The 24,607-nt window shown below is 39.9% G+C and overlaps 1 long non-coding RNA gene across 5 annotated transcripts in view; it reads right to left on the bottom strand.

Moving 5' to 3' along the window:
• The window catches only part of LOC113834560, a 34,619-nt gene extending 17,467 nt beyond the window's left edge, over positions 1–17,152 (bottom strand). For 4 of the 5 annotated variants that reach the window (XR_004770943.1, XR_004770940.1, XR_004770941.1 and 1 more), the window contains exon 1: positions 770–5,096. This is a non-coding gene — a long non-coding RNA (uncharacterized LOC113834560). Of the gene's footprint in view, positions 1–769; positions 5,097–11,438 lie in introns of those variants that run through there. The other variant, XR_004770942.1, reaches the window with a different exon arrangement.
• Between the last annotated feature and the right edge of the window lie 7,455 nt (positions 17,153–24,607).

Raw genomic sequence — 24,607 nt, 5'->3', positions numbered from 1 at the left:
CTCTCAGCCATCTCAAACCAAAAAGACTACAGAACTCCAAGTTCTTCCCTACTCCTTCCTGTGCTTCTTTCTATCCATCTTCCTGGCTTCTCTGTAATCTCTATGGTTAATTCCTGTCAACTAGTTGCTGGCTCCGCCCCGATCCAAGGTTTATTTTTAGTAACACAGCTTCAGGTTTCACAGTGCAATGAAAAATCCTGCAACATTTCCTCTTTTTTTTGTCTAAATAAAATGGAAAGCTTTTACCTTTAACACAATAAAACTATATAAAATAAGAACAATATCAGATAAGAATTGCATTGATAGCTGGGCGTTGGTGGCGCACACCTTTAATCCCAGCACTCTGGAAGCAGAGGCAGGCAGATCTCTGTGAGTTCGAGGCCAGACTGGTCTCCAGAGCGAGTGCCAGGACAGGCTCCAAAGCTACACAGAGAAACCCTGTCTCAAAAAAACCAAAAAATTACATTCACATTGTCCAGTTCATTTGTTTTTGGCAAATTCAGAGAAAATACTCTATCATCTATCCTATCTTGGTGAGTCCAAAGTTTTAAAATATCTATCATAACTTGTATCACCAGTCAAAAATATCCTTTTAGACCTTAAGACATTTTCTTAGATAAACAACTTAAGCTTTTATGCCCCTAAACCTTTATAAACTTTACTTGTCTTTTTTGAGTTTCTGTTTTGAATTTGGCAACAAAGAAAATAATAAAACTATAACTATCTAGCCTTTAACCCCATCAGAGATCTTAGGATTATAAAATGTTACCTGAGTAAACAGGAAATACAGAGCCAGCCACTTCCAAAGCAATAGAAATGACAGAGTTATCTGACTGTCTGGATGATTACCAAAGTGTCCTCTGCAATGTTGGAGTATCCATCTTCAGCCTACAGGCCTAGAATACCTGACAGACTTTTCTGTGAAGCGGGAATTTTGAAGGACTGGCCCATCTTGTCTTGGCAAAGTTTGGAAGTCAACTTCCTTTGTGTCCAACTCACCAAATTTGGACAGCATATTGTCAGCAGTTGTGTCAAGGGCATTTTCTTGTCCAGTGGCTTCCTTGGTACATTGAATGCAAACTCTATATGGAGGTTCTTCAGTGCCCATCATCTTCTCTGAAGTAGATTGGTTCTGCCAGGAGAACCAATTGCTCATTGTCATGAAAAACATTATGTTATTAAATCATTTAAATTCCTTATTCTGTAAATCTCTGAAGTATTTGATGACCACCTATCTATCAAAACTATATATGTTTAGCCTTGAAAACATACCTAACATGACTACAAGTTTGATTGTTATAGATGACTACTAACCTGCATTTCTTAGTTATCCTAAATAGTTTGTAATAATATCTTTCAAATACCAGAAATTTACATTACATTTTAAATGAGCTGAATAGGTATAATGCCTTAAACAAGGGGAGAAACATATATACAGTATGTTATAACAAGCAAAACCTTAAACTTATATCAATATACAAAAATCCATACCAATGTAAAATAATTGAGACTAATAGTTGCTTTTTAGTAGATTCATTAATCTCACCTTTTATCCTATCATTCCTATATGCCCATTCTGTTTATTTTCATTCCTCAGCCCCATTTTTAACACTAGGTAGAAGATAAAAAAGAATAGAGAAAGAAAAAAAAAACCCAGAAATCCCTTAATCCAGCCTCCTTTGTTTAGTTTCCTCCATGACCACAACCAAAAATAACTTGCAACTTACCTACCCCCATAAACAATGAAAAACATCCATAACTCACTAAATGACCAAAAACCGCCTACCCCACCTCTTGGGAATGTAGGCATCATGTTCTTAAAATTACTTCCTATTATCTGGGGGTGATGGCATCTTTAGGGGACCCTGAGAAAACTGGAATAAAGATCAAGTTCTGCAAGAGCTAGCTGTATCATTTGTTGTCCAGTCTCTGTGTGATTGGAATGGGCAGAGAGTATATGAAGTCTTGGCTGGAGTAGTCTGTGAAGCTGGACCATCTCAGCAAGCAGCTTTGAAGTTGTCCTGAGCAGTTTGCCATCTGAAACTGATCTTTGGGTCGAGTTTGTCAGTTCAACGGCATTACCACTGTCTAGGTGGATCTGTCATTGCAGGGTCCCATCATTTTTTTGGAGACCTCAAAGGTCACTGTTAGGAATGGTCATGGTTCATTGAAAGAAAACTTAAACATTTTAAATGCCATGTACAGCAGATCTCCAGAAGGTTAGAGGACCACACTCTATTAAGTACCTCTTGGTTACACAAACTTAGTTCCTAATCACCTGCTTCAGAACTCAAACCTGAAAGCATGCACAGGAAGCTAGATGGAGTTTGTTTCTAAAGTTAGTTATAGCTCTGTATGACTGCTAATATCCTGACAGAAAGTTTAAATATATTTAACGATCTTACAGATTTTGAGATAATACTTATATCTTAAGAAATGTTTTAAAAAGTCAAAACCAAAGATAATTGGATTAACAGCAATAGAATAGTTCTTTAGTTTTGGTTTTCTTCTGTCCCATACCAGGTGGCTCTTCTGACACAAAACAGAGATTTTGGATTTTCCTTCAACAAGCATGCTTGGGTTTAGAGGAGGAGAGAGACATCCTCTAACTCCAAAGTCAGCTTTGATTTTTCAATCGAATTGGGACTGAAAAAAAAAAGACCATTTGCCTCTTGCTTTTGCAAAGAGCAGAAAAAAAACAGCATTTGGGCAGATTTATGAAGTTCTCCTCAGTTGGAGGTGGACTAAACCAGTAAGCCAATTTGCTCTTTGTCGTGGGACTTTTTCTCTTGATGATTTGTCCTTCTTCAGATGTCTCCATAGCCTTAGTTGGATGCCTTTTATTCTCCTAAGAAGACAAAAACAAAACCCTGCCCCAACCCTAACTTTGGGGACTTCCTTTTTTGGCATGTTTTATCTTTGCTAAGGCAAAATGGCTTTTTGGCAACAGAAAACGTATTATTTTTTAGATTTTTTTGTGTTTACATAATATCTTGTGGTATTTTTAGACATTTTTAAAAAAAAATTCATACCTGATCAAATGAAAGGCATTTGTTAGTCTTAATAAGTTACTTTTAATTGAATGACCAAGCTGTGAAGGCAAGGGTTAATTAATTCACTAGACCCAAGATAAATGATAAATGGGTCTTTATTGGGGGAAAAATTTACACAGAACAATAAGGTACCATCACAGCATTTTTCTGCCCTTCCAATCGAATCTGTAACCCAAGATTAAAGAGACTGTGTGTGTGTGTGTGTGTGTGTGTGTGTGTGAGAGAGAGAGAGAGAGAGAAGAGAGAGAGAGAGAGAGAGAGAGAGAGAGAGAGAGAGAGAGAGAGAGAGACTTTCTTTCTTTCCCTGAAGCCATGCCCAAAGGAGTGTGGCCACTTTTACAGGTTCACAGGCAAGACTACAAAACTGTTTGATGAACTGTCACCTCTCCTAATAACCAGGTCTCTCCTGTTCTAATCTAATCTTTATCAATCTTGATGGTATTCATAGCTTTTCTTCTCTTGTGGAAACAAAAGCAAAACACCTTCCCTAATGCAACACATATTCTGACTTCCATTCTGAAATCAACATGTCTTTAAAATACATGGGCTGATTTAATTAGCAGTTTTTTCTACTATCCAATATCTCTCTGAAGCTGTAGTTCCTTGGTCATTAGCACTTAAATATTTGAAGTTAATAAAGCATCGTGTAATCTAGCTATGGGGGTTTATATTACCCCTTTCTATTTATTAAACATATCTTTTAAAGTGTGATTAGATCTTTCTGTAACTTACTATAACTGCTATTGTGTGGGGATCAGGGTTCACTAGACTCAATATAGGTTAAGTGGGGAGAATGGACTTACACAAGAAGCTGGTGACCACAACAGGTTCCAGCTCCAAGGATCCACCCAGGCTGCTCTCTGTGACCTGACCAGAAGCAAGAGAGAGACCCCTGGGTTTGGGGACCCCAGATCTAGTCCTGCCTTCTGTCACTTTCACACCTGTGACCACACCCGAAAGGGCATGGTCAGTGCTAAAGGTGTGAGTGGTGTGGATATCTTACTACAAACTGCTTGTGCTGTAGGATTGTGTGGTATACCTGTAATATGCTTTATGGTGTAATATGCAAAAATGCATATTTTTTCGTTTTACTAGAGACATATGCTGGAGCACTGTCATTTTTAGTTCGTATAGGTATTCTCATCATGGCCATGATTTCTAATAAATGTGTAATTACAGAATGAGCCTTTTCAGAACTTAATGCAGTTGCCTATTGAAATCCTGAATATGTATCTATGGCATGGTACACATACTTTAGTTTCCCAAACTCAGCAAAATGAAACACATCCATTTGTCAAATTCTATTTCTTTGGATAAATACCCTTTGGGTTACTTCCTGAAGGTAATGGAATTTGTTTATACAAAGAACAAGTAAGACATTTCCTTATAATTTTCTTGGCTTATTACCTAGTGATGGAAAAATCTTTCTTCAAACTTTTGCTATTAACATGATCTTATAAAACTCTGAGACTTTTTAGAACATTTCCTATTATATTTGGTCAATTTCATCATTACCTTGTGCCAGAGATCCTGGAAAATCTAATAATACCATGAAAATAACAGATTCTGATTTTTGAATTGAATCATAAGGGCTTTGAGCCATTTTGCTTATTTTTCCTGACTTATAGCCTGTCTTTCCTGATTTATTTGCATCAGTATAGAGTGTAGGGGCTCCAGAATTTGGTGTTCCCTTTATTATATGAGAGAGAATCCAATTAGCTCTTTTTAAAAATTGAAATCTCTTGCTTTTGGGATATTTGTTGCTAATCTCTCTGTCACAATTACTGCAAGCTCTTTGCCAGTATTCGCTGCCATATGAGGCAATTTCAGCATTAGCAAAAAGTAGTACAATGTCTTCTCGGTCTATTCCTGCTAATTGGTGAAGTCTCAATTTTCCCTTCAGAGTCAATTGAGAAACAATTTCTATGCTGGGTGGTGGTGGTGCACTCCTTTAATCCCAGCACTCGGGAGGCAGAGGCAGGCAGATCTCTGTGTGTTCGAGGCCAGCTTGGTCTAAGAGAGCTAGTTCAATGACAGCCTCTAAAGCCACAGAGGACCCTGTCTTGAAAAACCAAAAAAAAAAAAAAAAAAAAAAAGAAAGAAAAGAAAAAAAGAAAAAGGAAACCATTTCTATATAGGTCTTTAATTATTTTTTACTGTGTGTGCTAAAAATATACATTCTAAGATATTATCTCTCTGCATGAGAATTCCTGTGGGAGACTGAGAAGAAGGCAAAATAACTAAAATACAATCAATATTTGGATCCAAGCATTCCATCTGTGCATCCTCTAATTTCCTTTCTATCAGAGTCAATTATTTCTTAGCTTCAGCTGATAATTTTCTTGGACTATTTAAGTCCTTATTCTGTAAGATTTGAAATAAATTGCTTTAGGCCTCGAGTAATTAATTCAATTGTGGGCTGTAGTCAGTTAATATCTCAGAATTTTTTGAAAATCATTAAAAATTTGTAATTGATCTCTTCTGATTTGTACTTTCTGTGATTGAATTTTTTGTAAACCTATCTTATATCCTAAATAATTAATAGAATTTTCTCCAGCAATTCCATGTCTAGGAATTTATATATAGTACAGACTTAAAATGCTTTTCCCATTGAGGGACTTTCTGTACCAGAAAAATCAAAGTCTTTTTTTTTCAGATTTTTTTATTTGAATCAGAAACAAGATTGTTTTACATGACAATCCCAGTTCCCTTCTCCCTCCCGCCTCCCCTACCACCTCCCCCCAACTAAAACCCTACCTATCACATGTCCTTTCTTCTATTCTTCCCCTGACTCGACCTTTCTGCTCCCTCATGGCCTCTGCATCCTTCCTCTTCTTCCCTTCTCATTCTTGTAACTCCCTCCTGCATCTTCCCGAGCTCTCAATTTGCTCAGGGGATCTTGACCCTTTCTCCTTCTCCAGGGGACCATGTATGTCTCTTTAAGGATCCTCCTTGTTTATTAGCTTCTGGCAGTGTGGAATGTAGGCTGGTAATCCTTTACTCTATGTCTAAAATCCATATATGAGTGAGTAAATATCATGTTTGTCTTTTTGTGATTGGGTTACCTCACTCAGAATAAAATCTTAACCAAAACAAACAGAAACTTCCCAAATAGGCAGAGATATGTCAGTATTGGACAGGTTAAACTATGGTATGTTGATTATATCCAGCAAAATGTTCTGAGGCTTTTGAAACTAGAATAGATATAAGTATTATGTGCATATATTGAAGAAATGTTGTATAAAATGTAATATATTGCTTTTGGACAGATAAAGGTTACACATGTGTGATATAAATACTTATGAACAATATACAAAATTGACGATTGTTGACAGCATCTTAAGGAACACACAGATGTCTGTAGCAGGCTGGGGCGGGGGTTGAATTTTTCTCCCTGTCTTGAGTGTTCAGAGTTACTTCTAAGTAGTGGGTGCACTATCAAGCATACCTGAGCTCACAGTCATTGGGCTACACAGAGCACCGTGGGGCCAATGGCCTGCTGACAATTCTTGAGTTGTGTATCCCATGGCCTCTTCTTGTTGCAAGGAGGTTGTTGTTCTGCCCTTCAGGGCCTCCTGGTGTCTAGTGGGCAGTGTCTCAGTGCCCACATGCTCCAGGAACATCACAGGCACAGTTGTCGAGGTGCAAGAATGGGCATTGCTGGCCATGACACACCCAAGAAGAGCAGAAACCCCATCCCAGAAAGCTCAAGGGCTTTGGATCCAGTTTCGGCCTTTCCTGCTGTCTCTGGGTTCTCTGGGACCTTGCTCTCATCTGCCCTTGCAGAGCCCACTCCCACTCAGGCATTTTAGGATCGCGGGTCTGTGAGACAGGGCTCTGTCTGTGGAGCTCTAGCCAGCACAAAAAGGCTCTGTGGGGGCACAGCTGCCAGTATTGGGTCACCCTTGATCATTGGGATCCACAGTCCTCAGGCTGTTGTTTACCCTCAGTGTGAGGGATCCGGTCTGAGTTGGAGACACCCTGTCCTTGGGTGAAAGGGTTTTCCAGGTAAGGGTATTTTTAGCAATCAGGAGCCAAGCCACACTCAGAACAAACCTCACACAAGAGATTTACTGGAGAGAAGCACAGCATGGAAGCATTGCTTGGTTATTAGCCCTGAATCATTGGGGTGGACATATCCAAGTCCTGGGTTTGGGGACAGGCCAGAGACAAGGTGACTTTCCACTGATCTGTTGCCCTACACAGCCCTTCATTTTATCTCCACAAATAAGTAGTATCTGTCAGCTTACATGCTTCAGCATCCAGGTACAGAACTTGTCCAACATACTGTAGACAAGTCCTACAGACGTTCATTTACCTGCACTATTTTCTTTCCAGTCTATTCTTCATATACTTTTATGTGGTTATTTAAAACTAAAAATGCAGTTGAAACTGGGAGACAGGTCATGGACAGCAAGGTAAAGCAAACCCCTTGTGGCATGTAACACAAGATTCTGGTGGTCTGGGGTCCTCTTCCCGAAGCCCTCTCTTGCCACTCAGTCCTCACTTTCATGCTTCAGGCATACTGAATGAACCCTGCTTAGCTGTGATTTATCTACATAGACCAGCTCAGCTCTTACTCTCCATGGTGATCCGCAGTGTGACTATTAAGTTCAAGTTTTCTACTCACATAGGAATTTGAAGCACTGTACTGATTGAATTGATGCCAGCTCTATGAAGAATAAAAACGGCACGAAGTGAAAGTATTGGATTTCACAGCCCGTGTGTGTGTGTGTGTGTGTGTGTGTGTGTGTGTGTGTGTGTGTGCGCGCGCGCGCGCGCGCACGCATGCATATATTAATGAAACACTAATCTCTCTCTCTCTCTCTCTCTATATATATATATATATATATGATATATATATATATATATATATAAATAACATATATATATATATGTTAGTGTTTCATTAATAGTTTTAGTTAACCTACAAATATTGGGTCTCATTACATTTTTGTGTGCATCATACCTTGTTCTTTCTCATTCTCCCTCTCTACCTCCCACTGATTCCCTTCTCCTCCCAAACAGTCTGTATTTTCATGTCATGTACATGTATATGCACAGATATTTAAATCTAGATTCCACATTTGAGAGAAAATGTATGCTTTTCATCTTTCTTCCATCTCCATCGCCATCTCTTGTTCTCCCCTGCTGTCTCTTTAACCTCCTTCCTTTCACACAGTTCCCCTTCTATTTGAATGTCCTATATGTCACCTAACTGATGCCCTGCTGGGCTGGCCATTCTTTGTTTTAGGTATTCCTTAGTTGCCGAGATGTCTGTGTGGTTTTGCTGTCTTTCGTCTCTTTTCAAGATGGGAAAACAGGAAGAAGAAAAGTGTAGGAAATGAGTGTGCTGAGTGACACAAGGCAAAGCAGAGAGAAGGAGCATGCTGTGCGCGTAGGTGCCCTATTACCAAGGAGCATTCGTTCTGTGAGGACGCAAGGCTGACATTCAGTTTGGCTAACTAACATCGCAGGTAACCTATTGCCCAGCAGAAAGCAGATGCCTTGGACTTGCAAAGATTCTTTGTGAAAGTGGAGCAAAAGCTAATTCACAAATCTAAATTCACCATGAAAAAATGCTGCTACTCAACCTTATCCTTTCCATTTTCCCCTTTTGTAGTAATTACTGTGTGATGTCAGCATGTCACCGTAGTAACCCAAAATGAGATTTCACAGGTCAGTATGATTTCTTTCCACATCCATTTTTAAGGAAACGACACCAGTTTAATGCCCTAACTTTAATAGAAAGAACAAACTTAATTTATGGTAATGTAACAGGTGCTTCGTTTTGTGAATCTGCTAGCTTGGTTACACTAGAAAGCATAAATAGTACAGCACACACAGTTGATAAGGTGATCTAGTTTCCTTCCTGTTGCTATGATGAAACACTCTGATGCAAAGCAACTGGATGATGAAAGGGCTTATTTGGCTTTTGCTTCCACATCGGAGCCTTGTCACTGAAGGAAGTCGTTGTAGGAACTCAAGGCAGGATCCATGGAGGAAAACTTTGCTGGCTTGCTCACCTAGTATTTTTATATAGCCTGGATTCTGTAAGCACCAGTGCTTACTTCCCAAACCAGGGTCTCCTCACATGGTTGGTGGGAATGGAAACCAGGCTGGGTTGGAGGGGTCATAGCAAGACTAAGCCTGAAACAACTCTATTTCAGGCAATCAGACTTTTTTTATATACTCATCAAAACAGAATACGGTGGTTGCCATGATATAATGATGGTTGCAAGCTAGGTGGGATACACAAGATTAATGTGCAAGACAAGCTTCTATATGCTTTGCTGACTTCTAGGGAAGGGAGCCATACACAGTGGTCTGAATGCTTTGCTGCCTGAGGGAGTGACTTGGTTTCTCAGGAGCTGAAAGGCACACAGGACAGCTGTATCACTCCTTACAAGGCTCAGAGAACATCAGGAAAGGAAAGAAGAAGTGGAAAGATTGTTAGAGTCAAGGGCAGGGAGATATACAGCAAAATACATCTTCCAGGCATGACACAGTTGCAGCACTCACAGACTCTGCCACTGTGGTTACCTGCACAAGACTTGCACACTATTGGGTCCGTCAGTACTTTATCACAGATGGGACAGGCTATGAGGTCCAACCCCTCCCAGAGGGACTGTTGGCAGTTAACAGTTGCTATGGAAGGAATGCCATTTTCTTTAGTGGTGTGGCCAGTAGTAGGTTGCCCTGGCTGTACAAAATCACTTCTCCTGCCTTGGCAAGTAGCTCAGTAGGCCACACAGGAAAAGATGACATGGAAGTAGGGAAGACTTGTTGAGAAGAGGGGAGCTGGTAGGAGAGGGATGAAATGAAGGAGGCAGTGACAGGTAAAAGTAACTAAAACCCATGATGCAAATGCATGAAAACTGTCAATACATTTTAAAATGGAAAGTTTGACTGGCAGGTCTGGTCTGATGATTCAGGAACAAAATTGACTTTTGAAACAGACTTACTTTGCAGATAAATCATGGATTAGTTAACTACATCAGGAGATTAATAATTTGAGGGCAAAGTCTTAAACATCCTTTGCTGATTCTGATATCTAATGTCTTACGTGGGTAATTAAACTTCAACATGAGTTTCATGGTGACAAATGGGATATCTAGTGATGAGTGTCAGGTTTTTGTCCTAAGTGAATGAATTATACTAAATAAGGCAAACTGAAGCTAAAGATTCTTTCCCCTGGTGAAAAAAATCCACAATGATCTTGTTCCTCCCTGATTGTTACGTACTCTTGTTTGGGGACTGTAGAAAGTTCTGAACATATAGAACAAAGTACCTTTTAATAGAGGACAGAGACAGTCTAACCACCTCACTATGCCATGTGACTGTGTTAGCTTCCTACATTCTACACTCCCCATACCACATCACTGTTAGAAGCTTCCTATATTCTACACCCCATACTAGCATTGTACACCCCACTGCACCATGTGACTGCTAGAAGCTTTCTACAATCCCTGTTCATCTTAGAAGTGAAGGAACCAGCCCCCTGCTTTAGCAGCCATGACGGGCTGCAGAAAAGACATGTAGGTCTAAAAATCCCCCAGTTTGCCACTTTGATTGCTTTGTATTCAGGTGCTTTTGCTAAATTTTATCGATGTCAGCACTAACCATCACTTCATTGTTTTGTCAAGAAAGCCTGTGGGGATGGGCAGTGCTGTGTCTTGAACCTCAGGCTCTGCAGGTGCTCTGCCACTGAGCTGTGTCCTCAGCCAACACTAGATTTTGATGGCTGTTTAGCAGCAACCAGACCCTGTTACTGGGTAGATAACTTATTCTGAGCTTTTGGGAATTGTAAGAGATATTTTATTATGCAGTCCTTAGATTTCCAGTTAGTTTTTTGAGAAACATAAGTATCAGTGGAGCCAACAGAAGGAAAAGATGGCCCGAGCCTAGCAGATTAGCCCACCAAAAGATCAGTAAGGCTATAGTTAGCATGGGAGGTAAAGCTTACTGCTAAGGGTGTGTGCTAGCCTTTGTGAAGGCCTAGTGGCCAGTACTAAAAAGAAAGAAAAGTTTGAACTTGTGCTGTGAACTAAGTTGTTCCACTTAGTTTTCCCATTCAAGGACATTGTGTGTCTCATACCCAGGGGCTCACACACTGTATGTCTCATACTCAGGGGCTCACATATTGTAAGTCTCATACTCTAGGGCTCACACATTGTATGTCTGTCTTCATACTCAGGGGTTCACACATTGTAGGCAAGCACTTGACCATCATCCTCAAAAAATGCCATTTTTTATTTTAACTATTATCTCAGCATCTTGTAGTTTTAAAATTTGCATGTATTTTGGATCACAGTGACCTTGAGGTAAGTTTTTAAATTCAGTACATAAGAATCCTGATAAAACAAACAGCTTGACTAGGATTACCTAGGCAGGGCAGGTAGTTCGGGACACTCCAGATTCTCTCTGGTAGATTGTCCATCCATTTCAGATACTCATGGCAGCAAACAGAGTCATTCATCTTCACAAACAGGGAAAAAAGAGGACACCTGAAATTATTTTCAACCTCTCCCCTGATAACAGTGCAATGTTATCCGACTGACTTTGTTTCTGTTGACCTGGTTGTTGCAGCATGTGCTCCCCTGGTGTCACACTGGGTACAATGTTCCTGCAAGCCAGATGTTGGTAACAAGCAAAAATCGTTATGTAGAGAGGTCTAGACAGAGAGAGAGTCTTAGCACCACCCCTGACCAGACAAGTGAACTGTGGAGTCAATTTCCTGATCAGTCAAATTTTAAACCCTTTGTGATTCTGGCATAGATGCATTTCACGCCACTCTCCCTATAAACTCCTTGAGATGGGATGTGTGTCTTTTCTATAGTTAGTATCAGAACCTTGCTGGGACCTAGCCGAACCCTTGACAACTGCTCACTCACACATCCAGTGCATAGGAAGATCCAGAGATGGAAATCCTCACGAGAATGCTTTCTTTAAAAAGTTATTCAGCTGAAGACATGCTATTGGTAACACAGAGTGATGACAATGGAGGTTTTGATGACATTTTTAATGCTGTTCATTCTTTTAATACTTTCCCCCTGTCAACCTAGCCAGGGGTTCATATCATCAAATAAACATTAGAAAGCCCATGGCATAACTTAGTCACAAATAGGCTAGTAGGGTTCTCTAAGAATCTATAACAAGATCACCACACAACTGTTATTTGTTAGGTCATTGGAGGTCATTGAGGCTGGGTTCCTGTTCACATCACAGCTCTATGGTCAAAGAGGCAAGTTGTCCTCTTGAAGAGAAGCAGATAAACAAGGCAACTCTTAAACTACTCCAAGAAAAATGTGATGAGGGTGAAATCCCATCTAAGGGAAGGGCGAGGAGGGCATTGGTTAGAAAGGAGCCTGTGGGGCTTGTGTTAACCCACTCTCACATGAGGCAGAATAGAAGAGGTTAACAACAGTGGGTGGGGTGGGGTGGGGTGGAGTTTTCTATGAGAACACACCTGCAGTCTTCTTCCCAGGAGAAAGGACATTCTGGTCAGCTTGTCTAGCTTTGGGACTATGGGTGCTGAGCTCCCTCTAGTGAGAAATGTGTTCTTTACAGGAACACTGTGTCAGAGCATCTTGGACATGACTTTCTTTCTCTCTCAGGAGTGTGTGTGTGTGTGTGTGTGTGTGTGTGTGTGTGTGTGTGTGTGTGTGTGTGTGTGTGTGTGTATGTGTGTGTAAAGATGTCAGGACAACATGTGGGAGTCAGTTCTCTTCTATCATGTGGATCTGTATGGGGCCTGGTAGATATATCATGTCGTATCTATGAAGTTTATGTTTGAGAATGCAGTCAAGGATCCCCTTCCCAAAAGCCACCCTCATTATGGTGTTTTCTGTACATTTGTGATTTTAGGTTGGGCCACATTCGTAGCTATATTCTGCTGCATATGGCCTCTTGGGACCCATGGGTTGCAGGTTGATGAAAGTTATGCTGGAGAGTTCTGAACTTTAGAGACATGACAGCCTTTGATTGGTGACTCCACATTTCTCCCTGCTTGTATGCTGCACAAACTTCCTTCCAGCACAAGGCACTTAGGGAACGCATGCCTTTGTTCTGTCCCAGCATGGCTGCGCACACTCAAATAGGAAGGTGTGCTTCCTGCCAAAGCTGGGTTGCACAGAGATATAAAGTGTATTTGATTATTTAGCACAGGGGCAGATAATTGTCTTGATCTCACTTCTCAATAGGAGATAGATATTAAAGTTACTGATTCTTGGTAGTGGTGACATAATTGCAGCAACATTTATTGAGAAAATAGTCACACACTGTGACTGGTAACATTTGTCATCTCAGTATATGCTCAGCCTCACAAAAATCTGGGAATGTGGCCTGTTATCCTTGGGTAACTAGTGAGTAAAGAGAATGGAGGAAGGAAGGAGGTGTGGAGAAGGGCCAAATGAAAGAGTTAGAGTCCTAAAGTCACCCTAGGTGTGTGCTTGCAGAGTCTTCTGCAATGCCCATGAAAGAGAGAAGAGAGCATTGGATTGGGGTTAATTGTGACCTGCCCAGTGTTTGTGGAAACCGAACTTGGGGCCTTCTGCAAGAGCAGCAAGTGCTGCTAACCACAAGACCATCTTTCTAGCTGCTCACCAGAGCAGTTTATTTCCAGGACTTGCATGAAATAAAATGTAAAACGCTAATTACCCACAACCTGTTAGCATGGTTATGGTCAACATGCACGGTGATTTGGAAAGAGGAACACTGCCATGCTAATACTAAGGCCAGGGTGACTGTGAGTGGCTTTCATTTAGAATGTTTTATCTTTGTTCTAGTGCAGCTGTCTTGCCGGTGAACCTGTAATGGTAGCCCCACTCCTATGGGCGTGGCTTCAGGAAGAGGGAAGCAGAGGCATGGCTTCTCCTTTTGCACAGAAGGACAGAGAAGCTCTCCAGTGGTTCTTTATATTTTTCTGTGTAAGTGTTCCCTAATAAACACCCATTTATTATTTATCTTGGTTCTAGTGAAATCATTACACCCACACCTTCATTCTAGAGCTTTCCTCATCTTATAATGAAACAGTTTTCTAAGGAACCCAATACTTTTGCAGCAGGTTCACTGGGAGCATCACTGTGGGTTTCCAGTTTTCTTACTACAAAAAATGCTATGCACATGGGGAAATGAACAAAACAGAAGTACACCACTTAACCACAAAGCAAATCGATCCGTGACAACTGTCCAGACCCAGAAACAGAAGTGTTAGCACCCCGCTTGGATCTATTACAGACTGCCTGCTCCCACATCAAAAATTCTGGATTTCACAGTACTCACTCCCTTAGTTTTTTCAAGTATTTTTTTTTTACTACCTAAGTGTGCACCTTCAACACTATAGTATACTTTTGTCTGTTTTTGAACTTTACATAAATGAAGCCATTTCTGTTTTTGCCTGAAATGTTTTTGCTTACTATGTTTGTGTTGATCCCACACAGTTCTGTATAACTGTCACCAGTTTTTGCTGCTGTGTGGTATTTCACTGTGTGACTATGCTAAATCTTGTCTATCCCGGGGTGTTGACATTGTCCTTTGCGGTTTTATTTTATATTATAAATGTTGTTATAATATACCAATATCTGTCTCTTGGCATTACTGCACACAATTCTGTTGAATATAAACTTAGATGTAAAAACGTTGGATCACAGGGTGTGCAAATCTTGGTGGAAATGGCAGCATCCAAAATGGTAGTATACACACAGTCACACCCATCAGCTGTGCACTGTTTCCATAGTTTCTTGTCCTCATTAACACTTGGTATTGTCAGTTTTCTTAGTTTTAGTCATCTGGATCTGTGTCTTGTGCTTTGTATGGGTGCATACACTACAGTGTTTAAAGGGTACAGTACAACTTTAGAGAGTTGGTTCTTTCAACTGTGTGAGTTCTGGGGATTGAACTCGGGTCTTTAGGCTTGGCGGCAAGCTCCTTTGTCACCGAGCCATCTTGCTGGCCTGCTTTCTTCTGCTTTAAAATTGAATTTCCCTGCTTACAAATGAGAGTGAATTTATATTTATTATACTCTAAGGAAGTGTATATTTATTATATTCTCCAAGTAAGTGTTTGTTCAGATTCAAGCTCAACTTTTACAGCAGGATTGTCTCATAGAAAACTGTATTATTTTCCACCTTATAAATAAACTAATAGACAAAAAACCCACATAATCATCTCATTAGATGCAAAAAGGCCTTTGTCAAATATCTGAAACCCCTTCATGATGAAAGTTCTAGAGAGATTAGGGGTATAAGAAACATACTTCAACATAATAAAGACAGTTGACAACAAGCCCAAGGCCACCACCAAATTAAATGGAGAGAAACTCAAAGTGATTTTACTAAATTCAGGAACAAGACAAGTTTATTCACTCCCTCCATACATATTCAGTATAGTCCTTGAAATTTTAATTAGAGCAATAAGACAATTGAAGGAGATCAAGGGGGTTCAAGCCATCAAAGGAAAAAATCAAAGTATCTACTTGTGGATTATATGATACTATGCATAAATGAACCTAAAAATTCCACTGGGAAATTTCTATGGTTGATAAAACACTTTCAGCAAAGTAGCTGAATACAAAATTAACTCACGAGAATCGGTAGCCCTCCCATATACAAATGGCAAATGAAATAGAAAGCAGGGAAACAATACTTTTCACCATAATACCAAATAGTATATGCTGGGGTAACCCTAACCAATCAAGTGAAAGGCTTGTATGATCAAAAACCTTTAAGACACTGAAGAAAAAAGCTGAAGAAGATATCAGAAGATGAAAAGATCTCCCATGCTCATGGATCAGTAGCACTGATGTAATATAAATAATCACCCTACCAAAAGCAATCTACAGATTCAATGCAATTGCCATCAAATTTCCAACACAATTCTTCACAGATCTTGAAAGGACTGTTTTCAGCTTCATATGGAAACACACACACACACACACACACACACACACACACACACACACACACACACACACACACGATATCTTAAACAATCTTAAATCGTAAAAGAACTGCTGGAGGTATTACCATACCTGATTTCAAGCTGTGTTACAAAGTTATAGTAATAAAAACTGTATGGTATTAGTATAAAAATAGACATTCTGATCAGTAGAATCAACCTAGACATAAACCCACATGCTTATGAACACCTGCTTTTTTAAATAAACAATCCAGAAACACACACTGTAAAAGGATAGCATCTTCAACCAATGGTGCTGATAAAACTGGACAGCTACATGTAGAATAGTCCAAATAGATCCATGCTTATCATCCTTCTCAAAATTCAACTCCAAAGTGGATCAAAGACCTTAATATAAAGACAGATATATTGAACTTGATAGAAGAGAAAATGGGTAATACCCTTGAACTCAGTGGCACAAGAAAAACTTTCTGAACACAGCACTGTTAGCACAGGTACTAAGGTCAACAATTAATAAAAAAGTGAGCTCACAAAACTGAAAGACTTCTGCATTGCGTAGGATACTAGCATTCAGACAAAGTGGCAACTTACAGAATGGGAAATAATTTTTACCAACTACACATCTGAAGGAGGGCTAATATCCAAAATGTACAAAGAACTCAAAAAACTAGGTATTAAGAAACCAAATAACCCATTTAAAAATGGGTACAGATCAAAACAGAATTCACAAAAGGCGAGAGTCAAATGGTGGAAAATGCTTGAAGCAGTAGTTTTCAACCTTCCTAATTTTGTGATCCCTTAATACAGTTCCTGATGTGTGGTGACCCCCAACCATGAATTATTTTCGTTGCTACTTCACAACTGCAATTTTGCTGCTAATATTTGATACACAGATGGTCTTAGGTGACCCCTGTGAAAGGGTCATTTGACCCCACAGGGTAAGATTTGTTGACTTGAAGGAATGTTCAATATCTTTACGTCATCAGGGAAATTAAAACATCAAAACTACTTTGGCATTTCATCTTACACCTGTCAGAAATGCTAAGGTCAATAAAAGTTGACAGCTCATGCTGGTGAGGATGTAGGCTAGGGGGAACTCTCATCCATTGCTAGTGGGAGTGCAAACTTGTACAGCCATTATGAAAATTAATGTGGCAGTTCCTCAGGAAGATAAGAATTGATCTACCTCAAGATCCAGCTATACCTCTTGGGCATATATCCAAAGGACTCTTTATCTTCCTACTGAGACACTTGCTCAACCATGTTCATTGCTGCTGTATTCATAATAGCCAGAAATTAGAAACAACCTAGATGTCCCTCAACAGAAGAATGGATAAAGAAAATGTGATACATTTATACAACGGACTATTACTCAACTGTGTGTTTTTAAAAGCAAAAGCATGAAATTTGGAGTTAAATGGATGGAACTAGCCACTATCACTCTGTGTGAGGTTTCCCAGACCCAGAAAGACAAATGTCTATTTGCTTATATGTTACAATAAATCTTTCTGCCAAAAGCCACCTGAGCCCCAGGGCCACGTGTGTGCTTTATGCCAGCCGTCCGCCTGAGTTAGGGCCCAAATGAATACACAGAAACTTGTATTAGGTTCAAAGCTGCTTGGCCAATGACTAGGATTCTCATCTGTTAGCTCAGTCTTAATTATCATAAATCTATATATGTTATAAGACTTATCTTTATAGAGGATGCCTTTCACTGGTGCCCTCTCTTGCCGGTGGCTCACATCCTGCCGCTGGAGGAGGCAAAGGGGAAAGGGGACACTTCCTCTTTCTCCTTGCTTATGAGTCTCCTTGCTATGTCATTTCCTGCCTGGAACACCACTTCTCTACTACATTTCCCAGAATCCTCTTTGACTCCTACTCCTGTCTAACTTGCTGTTTCATTGGCCAAACAGAACTTTATTTAACAATCAATAAGATAAACATACACAGTACATTCCCCATCATCTCCTCTTTTCTGTCTAAATAAAAAGAAGGATAACTTTTATAATAACTGAAGAAAACTATAACCATAACTATCTGTCTTCAACTCTATCAAAGACCACAGAAGGATAATATATAAACTCTAGAATTGACAGAGACATCTCGCTACCTGGACAGTCACCCACAGTTCCTCTGTATCGTTGGGGCATCCATGTTCAGCCCATAGGCCACAGCGTGGTTGGCACACTTCTCCATTTCAGCAGGAACCCTTCAGTACTCTCTTGTTTTGTAAGTTCAGCAGTCACTTTCTTGTGGGTCCTGCATGTCCAGTTTATACAGCAACAAACAGTCCCCATTTTCTTGCCCAAATGGCTAATCTTGCCATGCTGAAAGCAAACTCCATAACCAGTTTCTTCGATGCCTGTCTTCCTTTCTGACGTAATTGGTGTGCCAGGAGAAGTTTTGTCTCACTGTCAAGAAAACTCTAAACCATTTAAATACCATATTTCTGTAGGTCTTTGAAAGGTTTGAAGAATACCTAACCATCTCAAATACATCTCTGTAAATCTAGAAAACCTAACTAACCTAATTATAAGTTCTGACTATCATAGGTAATTATATAACCTTTATTTAATTATGCTTATCATTTTAAAAGATCTGTATAAACACAATTCCTAAACAAGAAGAGACATATACATATCACAAAATTGACCTTAAAGTTGTATCAATAAATGAAAATCTATACCAATGCAAAGTATTCATTCCTATATCCTATTCCCCTTTTTTTCTTTAAAAAAAGATAGACTATGTTTATTACCATTTATAACCAACTCCATTTAAATGAAAACAAACATTTATAAACAATATTTGGGAATATGGGTGTCATTCTTTCTAAACTGCTTCCTGTTGATTGGGGGTGATGTTCATACCATTGGAATCATGATAAAACACAGAAATCTGACCGTAGAGTGAGAGGCAGTCAGTGGCTGGTCACTTTCAGTTTCCCCTTTTGGCTTGCTGGACAGACTGCTGCTGCGACGGCTGGCTAGGTTGCTCTGTAAGTAAGACTTTTCCATATTAAATGCCCTTATATTTCTACTTGGCTCTGTATTGGTAATTTCCCACTATACTTATATATGATCATTAGCTGTTAAGTCAATGATAACCAAGCTACAGTCTGAAGAACCACAGAGCTTAGGTATAGATTAAAGACTAAGGGGGACAGATAGATATCCCTAGAAAAGGAGAATAAGATAGATTGTTATGGATGGGTAGGGGTGCTGGAACAAGAAAATCGAGAGAGAACAGGAGGTAAGAGGGAGACAAGATAGGGAATACAGAAAGAAACAAATTAGGTAACAGTTGAGGAGTCCTTTGGAAACCTAATACCGTAGAAGCTTTCTAAAATATACATACATATGAAGGTGATCTAAATGAAATTGCCAAATAATGGGAGACATATAGCCTGGACTGGCCATCTCTTGTCATCAAATGAAGATTCCAGTACCAGGTTTGGGTTACATCTAATTGAGTTGTTAGCCAAAGGTGTTCCATGGGAGTCCCCAAACAGCTCAGGCTGTTGCCAAGACTTCAGGTTATTCTCTACAAAGTGATGACAAGGCCCCATTGTGGAAGACAACATCTGTCAACGCATTGAACATGGAGAATTTGAGCTGCTGTTTTCACTCCTACATTCTAGTGTCTTTGGTGCAGAAAGGTATTCTACATGCTACCAAAAGAGAAACATAATCAGCAACCCAGCCATAAGACCTGTGATCTACAATGGTGACCTGTCTGAAAGATGTGCTATGGCAATGGTAGGACAAAGCTTGGAGTAACCAACCAACATCTTATTTGACTTTAGGTCCACTCTATAAGATAGAAACTATGACCAACACTGCTTGGATGACCAAGAACATGAGACTAGATAGCCCAGGTTTTAGAGAAAAACCAAATACTATTGTTTCTTTAAGAAAGGTAGCAATAAATGACTCCTAATGACATTCTGCTATATTCATAGATCAATGTCTCACTTATCCATCAGAGAAGTTTCCTGCTACAGCAGATGGGAACAAATACAGAGACCCACAGCTAGACACTGGACAGAGTGAGAGACCTTGTAACACTTAGCCCTAAAATTCATATCTCCATCAAATACCTCGCCTCAGGGCTCAGGGAACCCTGCAGAAGAGGAGGCAGAAAGAGTATAAGAGCCAGAGGGTGTGGAAAACCAAGAAAACAAAGCCTTCTAAATATACAGGATCAATACACTTCTGAATTCACAGAGACTGAGGCAGCATGTACAGGGCCTGCACTGGCCTGTACCAGTCTGCATCAGGTCCTTTATATTATGACTTCCAGTTTAGTATTTTTATGGGATTCCTAAGTATGCAAATGAGGGGGTTTATGTTTTATATATTTTCTCTTGGGCTCCTTTCCTTATGTATATTTTGTCCAATTCTGATGTGTTTTTGTTTTTACCTTATATTTTTATATTAAAAAATAGTGAGTAACTGACTGTTAAAACTGACTTCTAAATGGGACATCTGTACCATCTACTCAGCAGCTCAGGGATGTAAGACACAGAGTGGCGTGGAACAGAACACCATATTCCTGAATAGCATGGCAGCTGGGCTCTCACACTCTTAGCAGCTGTGATGACCGGCATGAGATCTGTGCAAGATTGGGCACTCAGCACTCTGTCTTTGGGGGAGGAGATTACAGGGCCACATTCCTTCCTGAAGGTACAAGTACAATTAATTGGTCCCAGGGAGGAAGAAACATTTTCTTAAGTGAAGGCCATCTATAGTATGAAATTACCAATACGGAGTCAGGTAGAAATATAAGGGTATTTAATAGGAAAAAGCCTTACTTACAGAGCGAACCAGCCAGCCGGTGGTAGTCTGTCCAGCAAGAAGCAAAGAGAAACCGAAACCCAAAAACGCAGTCCCCCTACTCACTCTGACCACGCCCTCACAAGCCCTCAGGTACTCCTGTAGCCAGCCCCTAAGAAGGCGTGGCTACAGCTTCCCCTACAGCCATCAACAGCTCTGGTGAGGCCTAGTGGGACATGGACAAAACAGTGGAAGGGGGAAGGGTCAGTGGAAATTGGGGGACAATAAATGATTATTTTGGAGGGTTCAAAAATGCATTTTTATACATGCATAAAGTTCACAATGAAACCTGCTATGAATGACTACTAAGTTGTGGGAGTCCACAGTTACTCCATTGCATCTTGACTTTCGGTCAGGGAGCTCAAGCTTGTTCTTGCTTCCCAAGGCCAAATAACAGGATTCTTGGCCAACAGTGTGGTTATGAGATGTTTTGAGAATTAAGGAGGTGATTATGCTTGTTTGTTCCCTGAACCATGGTAAGAAAATCTTTTGCCTCTCTCCTTCCCCTTTTTTCTTTGGATATATATATATATATATAATATATATATATATATATATTATATATATATGGTATAAAAGAGCTATGAGAAATAAATTTGGGGCTGCTGTGATATTCACTGAGCCCTCCTATCTTCCATCCTTTGTCTCTTTCTTGATCCTCTCTCCTCTATTCAGGTACTGTTTGACAGGCTGGCTGGCCCTGACACTAAATGCCCATAAAAAGCAAGAAAATGGAATAACTTCCATCAAACACTGCCTGAGGTAGATTGTCATATATAAAACCTTTTATAAAATTCCCTCTCGTCATTTACTTGACCTTCCCTTGGTTTTAAGTCACTACAGCAGCCTCAGTCGAGCTTGTCTTTTAGGAATTAGAGTTTAGTTCCAATAATACACAATAGAGACATAGTCATGACAACTAGCTTTACAAGGACTGTTTAGGCTCCTCTAAGGAACCTGCCTTCCCTGATACACTAAATGGTACTTATGTTTTTGGAAATACATGGTGGCACATTCCTGAAAGCCCAGGACTTAGAAGTGGGATCAGGAGTTCAAGACTATTCCTGGTTCTGTAGAGAATGTGAGACCAGCCTGGGATACATGACACTATCTCAAAATTAACTCTATCAAAGGTATATGCAACCCTGTACTATTTCTTTGAACATCAAAATTGTACTTCTCTGCCTCATCCTTATTTAAAATTTATTTTCAGGGTAATTGTTTGAGATTTTCTGGTACTTAGAAGTTTCAGGCAGAGGTGCTTGACAGTTCAGAACACATAATGTTCTTGCAGAGGATTGGATCAGTTCACAGCACCCACTTCAAGTGAGGCACCCTCCTTCTGTAACTCCAGCTTCAGGGGCTCTGATGACCCTTTCTGGCTTCTGTGGGTACTGAAACACGGGTGCACATATCCATGCACAGGCATACACACATACACATAAAGTAAATCTTAAAAAGTATCAGCATATCACATCTCTTTGAAATGAATACCTAGAAACTAAAAATTCCCTGTTGGGGAAATTAATTCACTCTTTATGCACATCCTGTGGGCTGTAGCTTCCACAATAAAGAAGCAAGCAGTAAATGCATGCATGTGTGTGCACAGAGACACACGCATGGACAGGAAAATGTTGTCAAAGGCTTATTTTTAAACCCAGAAAAACTTGCCAATTATAACAAATTACTCTCTAGATGCCTGAAAACCAGTTTCAATTCATTTGCTGTAGCGATCATGGATAGTCACACAGTTTCTGAGATATTCTTAACAAGCCAAGGAAAAAACGGATGCTACAGCAGTCACTTCTTGATGTGTGTATATGCTGTAGGGCAACTGGAGGAATCTATGACTGAGTTATAAGTAAAATCTATCCAAATGCCCAAAATAGACCCAGGTGGATCTGGGGACATGTTTTCATTATCAGGGTTTTATATTCTACACTCTTGTCTTGAGACTTATAAAGGTGAGGGAATAATATTTTATGTGCTATTGTTTTTTGTTTGCAGTTGACTAATAAGACCTGTCCACATTTTTTAAAAAAGATTTTTAAGCATGTGTATCTCTCTCTCTGCCTCTCTCTCTGTCTCTGTCTCTCTGTCTCTGTCTCTGTCTCTGTCTCTCTCTCTCTCTGCCTCTTCTCTCTGCCTTTGTCTTTCTCTTCTCTCTGTGTCTGTCAGTCTCTGTCTCTGTCTTTCTCTCTCTCTCTGTGGGTGTGTGTCCAGGTGGGGTTAGGTAGGTGCTCTTAGAGGCAATTATTTTTAGTATATTTACAAATTGCTGCAAACCATTTCCACAATTACATTTATCTCCCCGCCCCCATATATGTATCATTAACTTAGCCCATTTCCCTTTCCTTATAGCCCTTGGAAACCACCAGTCATCTTTCTATCTTTTTAGATCTGCCTGCTCTGGGCATACATATACCTAGAGCTTGTGTTCCATAATTTTCTGACATGTTTTTTTCTTACCATGATGTTCTGAGGTTGACCTTATAAGATTTTCATAACAGGGTTTGGAACATTTAACTGGGCCATGAACACTAGCTTTATAGTGATAATTTTTGACTATTTTTCACCAAGAACTTAATCCCAAGCCTTTCCAGGCTCCCAGAATTCTATAAATCATTCTTTGTGGAGTGTTTTCAGCTCTTCTTTTAGTATACTTCTTTTAGATATCTACTCGAGCCATTCTGTTCTAGTCTCATTCTGTTGCTATGATAAAACACTCTGACCAAAGGCAACTTAAGGAGGAAAGGATTTTCGTGGCTTGCACTTCCATTCTTAGTCCATCATTGAGGACATTCAGGGGGGCAGTAGATGGAATGTGGGGGGAGGGAACAGAAGGAGAGGAGGGAGAGGAAATTGTGGTTAGTGTGTAAAATAAATGAAAAATAATTAATGAAAAAAAAAGAAAAGAAACCAAGGGCCAGGGATATAGCTCTGTTGTGGAAAGCTTGCCTGGCATATAGGAAGCCAAGGGTTTTATCCCCAGGACCACATACAAATAAAACAGAAAACAAACAAAAGCAAGAAGTTAAAGTACAGTTGACAGAATAAGGGGAAAAGTGGTGCTAATTCTTCACTTAGAGTGAGAATGAGAGTGATAAGACAATGTTAGTATTAATACTTTGGCTGGCTGGCCATCAAGAAGTATAGAGATCTGTTTTGTCATAGCTTCTATTTTGATGCTTCCTCTTGAAGGAGGAGGTAATGTTACACACAGAAGGTTTGTGGGAAGAGTGGGAAAGAATATCCAACTTCAGGATAAATAGGTTCCTTTATTTCTTTTGAAATCATGTTTTTTATTCTTTGTGTTTTATACACTTGTATATAATGTATATTGATCATGTTCACCCATTACAACTTTCCTCCAACTGTTCCCTAATTCCTCCATTACATGTCCCTCCCAATTTCAAATCCTCTTTATTTTTTGTTTCAATGGGCATGTTCTTAGTTGGTCAGCTTGAAACATGAAGTCAACTGTAAAGCCGCCTCTCAGATTGAAATGGTACCAACAGGGCTATGAGATTGTCTGTAGCAAGGCTTTGATATCAACAGCTGGGAGACAAAGGCATCAATTATGCATTCGTGGCTGTGGGATTTCAGACAGGACAAGACTAGGCTTTATGGATACAAGCAGCAGCTGTGCAGTCTATTTGGATAAAAAGAGAACGGAAGTAGGGTTTGGAGTAGTTCCCAGAGAGCACACAGGACAGGAGAAAGGAATGGTAGCAGTGGTGGGGGGCAAGTTCAGCAGAAACAAGACTGAGTAAAGAAAGGGACTGTAGGGTCTGGGGAATG

Source organism: Cricetulus griseus, chromosome 8 (genome assembly GCF_003668045.3).
Source record: "Cricetulus griseus strain 17A/GY chromosome 8, alternate assembly CriGri-PICRH-1.0, whole genome shotgun sequence".
Lineage (NCBI taxonomy): Eukaryota > Metazoa > Chordata > Mammalia > Rodentia > Cricetidae > Cricetulus > Cricetulus griseus.
This window is presented reverse-complemented; position numbering and strand designations above follow the sequence as displayed.